Genomic DNA, 9,793 nt, shown 5'->3' with positions numbered 1-9,793 from the left:
AAGCCGAGACACTGCATGTCACCCAGTGTCGCTTGTTCCATGGGCCTCACTTGTGTGAGGAAGACCACCTGCAGAACACAGTCACAGCCAGGTCAGCAGAGACATTTAGAAACATTTATTGAAAGTGTTTCCTCTTTGTTTTACAGAGATACGGATATAGGGAAGCAGTTAGCAACCAGGCAATAAGAAGAATTGAAAGTTCATCATTACAAACAAGTGTTTTAAGAAAATGAAATACTAGCTACCGTAATTTCTTTTAAACTCATAATCTAAACACATTGTTGGCATGAGTGACTATGCCTTTACCACCAGCTCTGATAACATGCTAGTATTTTATCTTTGCCTTCAAATGGGGAGATAATTAGCAAGATGATGGAGAAAAAATATCTCCCAGATGCCAAAGCCAGGAAGATCCAGGGAAGCGATTGAAGTAACGACAGCCGGGCGCGGCCTGTGCTTGGAGGACGTGGTTGGCCAAGGCAGGAGGAGCGCGGGTCCAAGGGCCGCTTATGAGACCGCCAGCAACTCGGTGAGGTCTGAGGCCTCTTACACTCTGTTTCAAAATGAAATGAACAAGGGCTGTGGATGTAGCTCATAGGCAGAATGCTCCTGGGTTCAGTCCTAAAAAGAAACAAAGGAAGAAGAAGAAGAAGAAGAAGAAGAAGAAGAAGAAGAAGAAGAAGAAGAAGAAGAAGAAGAAGAAGAAGAAGAAGAAGAAGAAGAAAAAGAAGAAGAAGAAGAAGAAGAAGAAGAAGAAGAAGAAGAAGAAGAAGAAGAGGAGGAAGAAGAGGAAGAGGAGGAGGAGGAGGAGGAGGAAGGAAGAAAGGAAAGAAGGGAAGGAGGGAGGTGGGAGGAAAGAAGGGGAGAGAGAGAAAGGGAGAGAAAGGGAAAAGGAAGGACAGAAGAAGGACTGAAGAGGGAGGAAGGCACTGGAGAGGTGGAGAGGGTAGATACTGAAGTCGTCACGCTATCACTGTGAAGGGAAAGAAACAACCCTGGCCTTCAGAGCCCAGGTCAGCGGGAGCCCTTGGTGCTGCAGGTGGACAGGGCGGGTGGGAGCCAGGGGCTTAGGATGCAGGTGGCCTTCCCTGCACTGCACACAGCCTCCAGGCCTCTTGCCCAGATCAGAAACAGTGGCCGCCTAGCAGCAGCACTGCTTCTTGCAGCCGCAGCCACATTTCTGCTGGCAGCAGCCGCATTTCTGCTGGCAGCAGCCCTTGCCACAGCTGCAGGAGCCGCAGCCGCAGGAGCCGCAGCCGCAGGAGCCACAGCAGGGGCTGCTGCAGCAGCAGACCATCACTGGGGCGCAGCAGCCGCAGCAGCCACAGCCTCCGCAGCCTCCGCAGCCACAGCAGCTCCCACAACTTCTGCAGCCACAGCCGCAGCCACCGCAGCCTCCACAGCCTCCGCAGCCTCCACCGCAGCCTCCACAGCCACAGCAACCCATGGTGTCAGTAGAGAGGACTCAGGTGACGAGAGGAGACAGAGGACTCAGGAGAGGACAGGAGGGCTGATGCTGCCCTCTGCCAGGGGTCCTTAAATACCCGCCAAGGCCAGCACGTGGCCGGGAGCTGCTTCCTGGTTGTCCCCAGCTGCCCCGGGAGCACTTCCTTAGGACTTGGTGTCCTTCCTGGTCAGACTCCCTCACCTGACAGAGCGGCTTGTTTGACCCTTACTTCCTCAAGTTCTGCTCCTGGGACTAACAGGTTTCTACAGGATCTGGTCTTATCTTTAAGTAAGGTGCCCAGCGCTCCTGTGACCTCCCGGGGTGTCTTCTGTTTTGCCAACGCATCTCCTCCTCTCCACCCACGGGTGCCCAGCGCCTGGTGCCATGCTCCGGGTGCAGGAGGCCTGCTGAGCTCCAGACTGTTTGCGGAACACAGCGGCAGCAGCAAACAGGGAGAAGTTCACAGCCTCTCCAGTGTGTTCTAAGTTTTTATTTATTTATTTATTTACTTATTTATTTATTTTTAGGTACTTGGGATGAAACCCAGGGTCTTTCTACCTCCAGGCTACCCTTTTAGTCCTATTTTATATTTTATTTGGAAATAGGGTATTGCTAAGTTGCTGAGAGCCTCACTGAGGAGCTGAGGCTGGCTTTGAACCTCCGTGATCCTCCTGTCTCAGCCTCCCAAGTGTGGGGAGATTACAAGTGTGCCCCACCACAACCTTTTACTAAGCTTTTTTTTTTTTTCCGGTCTGGGGATGGAATCTAGGGGATTTTGAACTCCAAGTTACATCCCCTGCCCTATTTTTTTGTTCTTTATTTTGAAACAGGGTCTCACTAAGTTGCGGAGGGCCTCACTAAGTAGCTGAGGCTGTCCAAAAACCAATGATCCTGTGGTCAGCCTCTGGAATGCTGGGATTTCAAGCATGTGCCACCATGCCCAGCTTTGTAGTAAGCTTTTAATATGGGAATGCCAGGAAGTTTCCCTTTATTTACAGCTCTATGTGTGTTCTGGATTCACAAATCAAAAGACCAAAGATGCAGCAGGGAGGAGGCCTGGGCCATGATGAGTTTCAAATGAGCGCTCGGCTCTGTGAGGTCCCACTTTCTTCTCTTGCACTGCTGGGTAGTGGACGGCTGAGCCAAGGTCCTCCGCTGCAAGCTGGCTTTGTGTCCGAAAGAAAGCCACAGCCCTTCTCTGACTCAGTTTTCTTTGTTTAGATTAAGCCATGGTAATTTCTGTTAAAAGGAAAGTACTTTCTAGAACAATTTTAGTTTCACAGAAGAATCTAGAAGAAAGTCAGGTGCTTTCCTATGAACCCCGTTCATGCAGCCTCTCTTGGCAGTACCGCCCCTGCTGGAGTAGGACACTGGTTAAAGTGACCAGACCACACTGACAGGTCACTGGCCACCCTCAGTAGTCGACACTCGGGGTTCCTTTTGGTGCTGCCACTGTGTGGCTTGGGATGGGTGGAGTTTGCTCATGTTCCTCATATGCGTCTTAAAGAACAGTTTTGTCCATGATCCTCCGTGCCCTGCCTGGCCATCCCTGCCTGCCCCCAGCCTCTAGAAACCACTCATCTTTTTGCTATCTCTGTAGTTTGGCTTTATCAGAAAGTCATATAGTTGGAATAATAATTTAAGTCTTATTTTTTTTGAACTCAGGGATGAACTAGAAGCATTCTACCTCTAACCTCAACTATTTATTTATTTATTTATTTATTTATTTATTTATTTATAAACAGGACCTCACTTAGTTTCAGTAGGTCCTGCTGAGATACTAAGACTGGCCTTGAAACTTCAATCCTCCTATCTCAGCCTTCAAGTACTGAGATGACTGGTGCATGCCACCCTGCCCTAACTCAAGTCTGACTTTTTTTTCATTATTTATTTATTTATTTATTAAATTTATTCTTATTGGTGCATTGTAATCATACATCACATTGGAATATAAGACCTGAGAGGATATACAAGCACACATCATCCAATTAGCCCTCATTCAGCCCCCATCCATTCCCTCCCCCTCCTTTGATCCCATGCTTGTTTGGTGATTAACTTTGATACATTTGTTTATGTACCTCCTGCGTTTCTAAGAGGCTCCATCCTCCTCTATTCCATACCCTCTGATTGGTCACCTTAATTGCTTCACTATAGGGCCCTTTCTATAGCTCGACCTCTTCCTGTTGCCCCTTTCCTCTTAGTTATTGCTGATTAGGGGAAGCATCTGGTTTTAATTTTCTGCGATATTTCTCTGTGCATGTTGCGTTGCAAGTACCGATCCCATCTTGATGGCCCCAGTAGTGGCCTGGCTACCCGGTGGACTGATCCAGACCTCGCTGGCTCAAGCAGCGTTCTTGCCTCATAGGAGGCCCTGATTCTGTTCTCGCTGGCCCTGACACCGGCCTAACCCCTCAGCTGGCTCTGATCCCGGCCTTGGTGGCCCCAGCACTGGCCTAGCCTCAAGGCAGGCTCCGATCACGGCCTCGGAGGCCTCATTAGCGGCCTTGCCTCAGAGAAGGCTCCGATCCTGGCCTCGCTGGCCCAGGCATTGGCCTAACCCCTCGGTAGGCTCCGATCCCGGCCTCGGAGACCCCAGCACTGGCCTTGCCTCACGGCAGGCTCCGATGCTGGCCACTGGCCTCGGCATTAGCCTAACCCCTCGGCAGGCTTTGATCCTGGCCTCAGATGCCCCAGCACCGGCCTTGCCTCACGGCAGGCTCTGATCCCGGCCTCACTGGCCCCAGCAATGACCTAACCCCTCGGCAGGCTCCAATCCCGGCCTCGGAGGCCCCAGTACCAGCTTTGCCTCATTGCAGGCTCCGATCCTGGCCTTACTGGCCCCGGCATCGGCCTAACCCCTTAGCAGGCTCTGATCCCGGCCTTGAAGGCCCCAGCACTGGCCTTGCCTCATGGCAGGCTCTGATCCCAGCCTCACTGGCTCAGCACTTACCTAAACCCTTGGCAGGCTCCGATCTTTGCCACGGAGGCTCCAGCACCGGCCTTGCTTTATGGCAGGCTCCAATCCCAGCTTTGCTGTCTCCGTCACCGGCCTCACCCCTCTGCAGGCTCCAATCCGAGCACCCTCTTCCCCCAGCCATTTGTCCCACGTTCTCGAGGGTGCGTGGTGGTAGCATGCTGCCTCTGTGGTTATTACTTCAAAGGTTCCAGGTATAATGCATCAGATCTCTGCCTCCCCTGAGTAATGGCCACTGCCATTGCTACTGCCTCCACCATTTCAAATCTTTCCCAAGATCTTTTTCCACTCTGAATATTGTCCAGTGTTTCTAAGCATGCGCAGCAGTAGCATTCGACATTTGGTGTAATTTCTCCAAAAAAATAAGGTTGGTAGGATCCGATTTCTGCTTCTCCTGAATACAAGTCTCCACCGCCATCACGGAGACCACTTTCAACACCACCTTTCTCCTAGGTCTCTGCTAAACTCTCTCCTTATAGGCGATGTCCAAGATTCTTAACAATGTAGAGAAGAAGCAGTCCTCCTTCGCGGGGAATTTTTCCAAAAGTTCCAGTTCATTTGGATAAGTTTTGTTTGCATCTCCAGTATCCTGGCATCCGCCACGGCTTTCTTAACCCCTCTCTGTTATTTTTCTTTTTTCTTTTTCTTTTCATTTTTTTTTTTAATAAGAGAAGACAGTATATGTGGTTTGAGGAGGTTGTGGGATCAGGCACTCAGTAGCACTGTGACCTGGGCCCGGTTTCCCCAGGGGTCCAGAGTGCTCCGCATGATTCCACCTGGGGCCCAGAGTCCTGCGACCTGGGCCCCGGCTCTTCCAGGGGTCCAGCGTGCCCCACCTGACCCCTGCCCAGGGCCCAGGGCCTTGCGACTGGGCCCCGGTTTCTCCAGGGGTTTGGTGTGCTCTGCGCAATCCTGCCCGAGGCCCAGAGTCCTGCCTCCAGGGCTCTGGGTTGTCCAGGTTCCGGCGTGCCCCACCTGACCCCTGCCGGAGACCCAGGATCTTACATCTAGGCCCGGTTTCTCCAGGGATTTGGCGTGCTCTATGCAGTCCAGCCCGGGGCACAGAGTCCTGCGACCTGAGCCCTTCTCTTCCGGGGTCTGGCATGCCCCGCCTGATCCCCGTCCAGGACCCAGGGTCTTATGATGGACCCCGGTTTTTCCAGGGGTCTGGCGTGCTCCGCACGGTCCAGCCCGGGGCCCAGAGTCCTGCGACCCAGGACCCGGATGTTCTGGGTTCCGGCGTGTCCCGCCTGACCCCTGCCCGGGACCCAGGGTCTTCCAAGTCTGACTTTTAAGAAAAAACGTAGTCTATGTCCTGCCTAGGTGCAAGTTGTTAGACATGAAATAATCCCACGTTCAGCCTGAGTGCTACTTGATCAGGTTCCCCAAACCACAGGAAACTTGCTTTGTGGTTCTATTTGCAGCTTCTACTTCCAGCTGAGGCTGGAGACAGAAGCTATTCACATGAGCATAACTCGGTTCCAGGTGGACAGTCGTATTTATCCTTACATGGGTCCTATGAGGAGGGGATCCCATGAGCACTTGGGTCCAGAGTGTTTAAGGGATGTGTGTGTGTGGTGTGTTTGTGTGTGTGTGTGTGTGTGATGTGTGCATGTGTGTGTGTGATGTATGTGTGATATGTGTGTGTGTGATGTGTGTGTGTGCGTGTGTGTGTGCGTGTGTGTGATGTGTGTGCGTGTGTGTGCGTGTGTGTGTGCGTGTGTGTGATGTGTGTGTGATATGTGTGTGTGATGTGTGTGTGATGTGTGTGTGTGATGTGTGTGTGCGTGTGTGTGTGATGTGTGTGTGCATGTGTGTGATGTGTGTGTGATGTGTGTGTGATGTGTGTGTGATGTGTGTGTGTGATGTGTGTGTATGATGTGTGTGTGATGTGTGTGTGCGTGTGTGTGATGTGTGTGTGATGTGTGTGTGTGATGTGTGTGTGATGTGTGTGTGTGTGTGATGTGTGTGTGTGATGTGTGTGTGTGTGATGTGTGTGTGTGATGTGTGTGTGATGTGTGTGTGATGTGTGTGTGTGATGTGTGTGTGCGTGTGTGTGTGATGTGTGTTGTGTGTGTGTGTGTGATGTGTGTGTGATGTGTGTGTGATGTGTGTGTGATATGTGTGTGTTTGTGTGTGTGTGTGTGATATGTGTGTGTGTGCGTGTGTGTGTGTGTGTGTGTGTGTGTGTGTGTGTGTGTGTCGGGGAGGGTCTGAGCCAGGGTTCCAAGTCAGCTCTGCCTGACTCTGCTGAGCCCCAGCCAGGGACCCCAGTGCCTCCATTCTAGTGTCTGCTCTGTTTCTTCAGAGTCTGTGGTTTCAATTCCAGGTACCTCTGATTTGTTCATATGTAACTCTGGACACCAACACCAGCAGCAGTAATTGCATTTTTCTCATTTTGTCTTTAATATACTTTGTGTACAGTGGTGGCCAGTGCAGGTTTGTTCCCTGGGGAGTTTCTCCCTCTCGGGAATGCTGGTTCCCATCTCTCTTCTGGAGGAGAGCGTGGCTGCTCATTACCTCTCAGGGGCTCTGCAAATGTCATATGTACAACAAACCTGGGACCAGTGAATGAACTTTTCTTTTATGCCCAATGTCAAATATCTTTGGCAGGACATTTTTTATCAGGAAGATGCTCAAAATATTCATTTAAAAAGTTCTATTTAAAGCAAGATACTCCACTGCCACTCCCTTCCCCACCTGTGGCCTCTTGAAAATATCTCTCTTATTCTAAACTAAACACAGACATCTTCTCTCCGCCATCTTCCTGTAGCCTTCCCACACCGTCCTTGACTCGCTTTCCATTTCGTGTCATGGATGCAGGATGCCCGGTCTGAAGATGTTTCCTTCTGCTCTCTGACCGCCGTTGAGTCAGAGGAGCCTGAGCAGCTTCCACACTGGCGGCCACAGAGTCTTTGGAGATGGGAAGACTTGAGGTCTGGATTTGATTCCAGAAGATCCAGGGGTGGGGCGGGTAGGTGTGGGTCAGAGATGCCAAGGTAGTGATATCTCTTGATAACGTTGACTTGGCAGTAGAGCTTAGAAATTTAATGTATTTTTGAATGTTAGGAATTTTTTGTAATAAAAAATGTTTAAAAAATCATCATAGACAGGCATACTGGCACACTTCTGTAACCTCAACACTTGGCAGAATGAAATAGGGCAATCACAGGTTCAAGGACAGCCTCAGCAATAGGGAGGCTTTCAGCAATTTAATAAGACCCTTTTTCAAAATAAGCAAATAATTGAACTGGTGGTATAGCTTGAACATAGAGTCTGTCCCGGATTGAACTGTGTTCAATCCCCAGTACCAAAAAACAAAAACAAAAACAAAAACAAAAAACTGATTAAATTGTTATTTATTTATTTATTTATTTATTTATTATTTATATTTGTGGATCTGGGGGTGGAACTCAAGGGCATTCGACCTCTAAGCTACACCTTCTGCACTATTTTTCATTCTTTTTATTTTGAAACAGGGCCTCACTAAGTAGCTGATGCTGTCTATGAACCGTGATCCTCCTGTCTCAGGCTCCGTAATGCTGGGATTACAAGCATGTACCACCATGTCTGGATATTAAATTGTTACTTATTGAGTGAATACTATGTACTAGACACTGTTCTAGTTGCTGGAATAGATCAATGAACAAAGTTAAATATACCTGTCTTAGTCCAGGTAATGGGATCCCAGGTTTCACATGCCCGGGATCTCAGTACTTCGGAGGCTGACACAGGAAGATTGTGATTTTTGAGGCTAGCACAAAGTAGTGAGACCCTTTTAAAAATAACTAAGTAATAAACAAGGGCTGTTGGATTCATATTTGGCCTGCATTACCATCTTGAACCAGCTTGGCTAAAATACACAGCACTGGCTGAATAGAATTTGTCTGCAAGAAGACAAACTTCCAAGATTTGGACGGGATTGATAGTCAGAGTGGACTTTCATGTCTTCTTTATTATTTTTTTAATAGAAAATGCCCAACATACACAAAAGTGGAGACTATTACCATTACCACCTAAGCACCTTTGCTCAAGGTAACAGTTATCAACAGATGTCACACTCTTGGCATCTAAGATCCACCCCTACCCTTCCCATCCCTGGATTTTATGGAATCAAATCCAGATTTCCAGTCTTTCCATCTGCAAAGATTTTGTGGATCTGGTGTGGAGGGGGTGCAGTAGGGAAAAGCAGATGAAATTGGGTGCTATGTTAGAGAGTGGTCAGTCCCGTGGAAAGGACAATTAGAACAGAGAGGAGATCCTCTATGAATACAGTCTGATGAACAAGAGAAGGGGAGCCAGGTGTGCTGGCCACATCTGCAATCCCGGTACCTGAGAGACTGAAACAGGTGTAAGGCCAGCTGTAGCCATTTAGCGAGATCCTCAGAAACATAGAAAGACCCTGTTTACAAATACAAAATAAAATAGGGCTAGGGATATAGCTTAGAGGTAGAAGGTACTGGGTTCAGTTCTTTGTCACACACACACACACAGGCACACACACACACACAAACACATACACACAGTGTTAATATGTTTGAATAGTTGCTATATTAGTAGAGAGACAGAATGACCAAAGAAAATTTGACACAGGGAATCTGTTATAACTGAGAATGACCCATGTGTTTTCCTCTTTGATGTGAACTCTTGGAGGCCAAAGCTACTTGTCAGCAGGTCTCCAGCGCTGGGCTGAACACCGGGGGATACTCACTCATCTATTGTGAGTGGTGGGAGTGGAAGTTCTGGGGACACGGAGTAAAGTGGCCCCTTAACCACCAGCAGCCATCGTTGCAGACACACGTCTCAGGGCACCTGGAGGAGTGGGCAGGGACTTTCCTCCATGACACTGATGGCCAGGGGTTCAGAACTCACCTTCAATTTACTGTAAAATTTAGGGAGGACACCAGAGGACAAATTTAGGGAGGGCACTTGGTCCACTAACCCAACCCACGCCGAGACATCGCACGGTACCCGGTGTCACTTGTTTTGTTGTCCTCGCCTGTGTGAGGAACACCGCCTACAGAACACAGACACAGCCAGTCAGCAGAGACATTTAGAAACATTTATTGAGAAAGTTGCCTTTTTCTTCTTACAGAGACATGGAAATAGGAAAGCAGTGAGTGACCTTGCAATACAAAAGAATAGAAAGTTTATCATCACAAACAAGTTTTTCAAGAAAATAAAATATTAGCTACCATATTTTCCTTTTAAACTCATAATCTAAACATACTGTCGGCATGAGTGGCGTCTCCAGTGTTTTACCACCAGCACTGATGACATGCTGGTATTTTATCTTTTCCTCAAATGAAGAGATGATTACCAAGGTGATGGAGAGGAAATACTTCCCAGATGCTAAAGCCAGGAAGATACAG

The sequence above is a fragment of the Muscardinus avellanarius genome (genome assembly GCF_963383645.1).
Source record: "Muscardinus avellanarius genome assembly, chromosome: 2".
Classification (NCBI taxonomy): Eukaryota; Metazoa; Chordata; class Mammalia; order Rodentia; family Gliridae; genus Muscardinus; species Muscardinus avellanarius.
Note: the sequence above shows the minus strand (reverse complement) of the source record.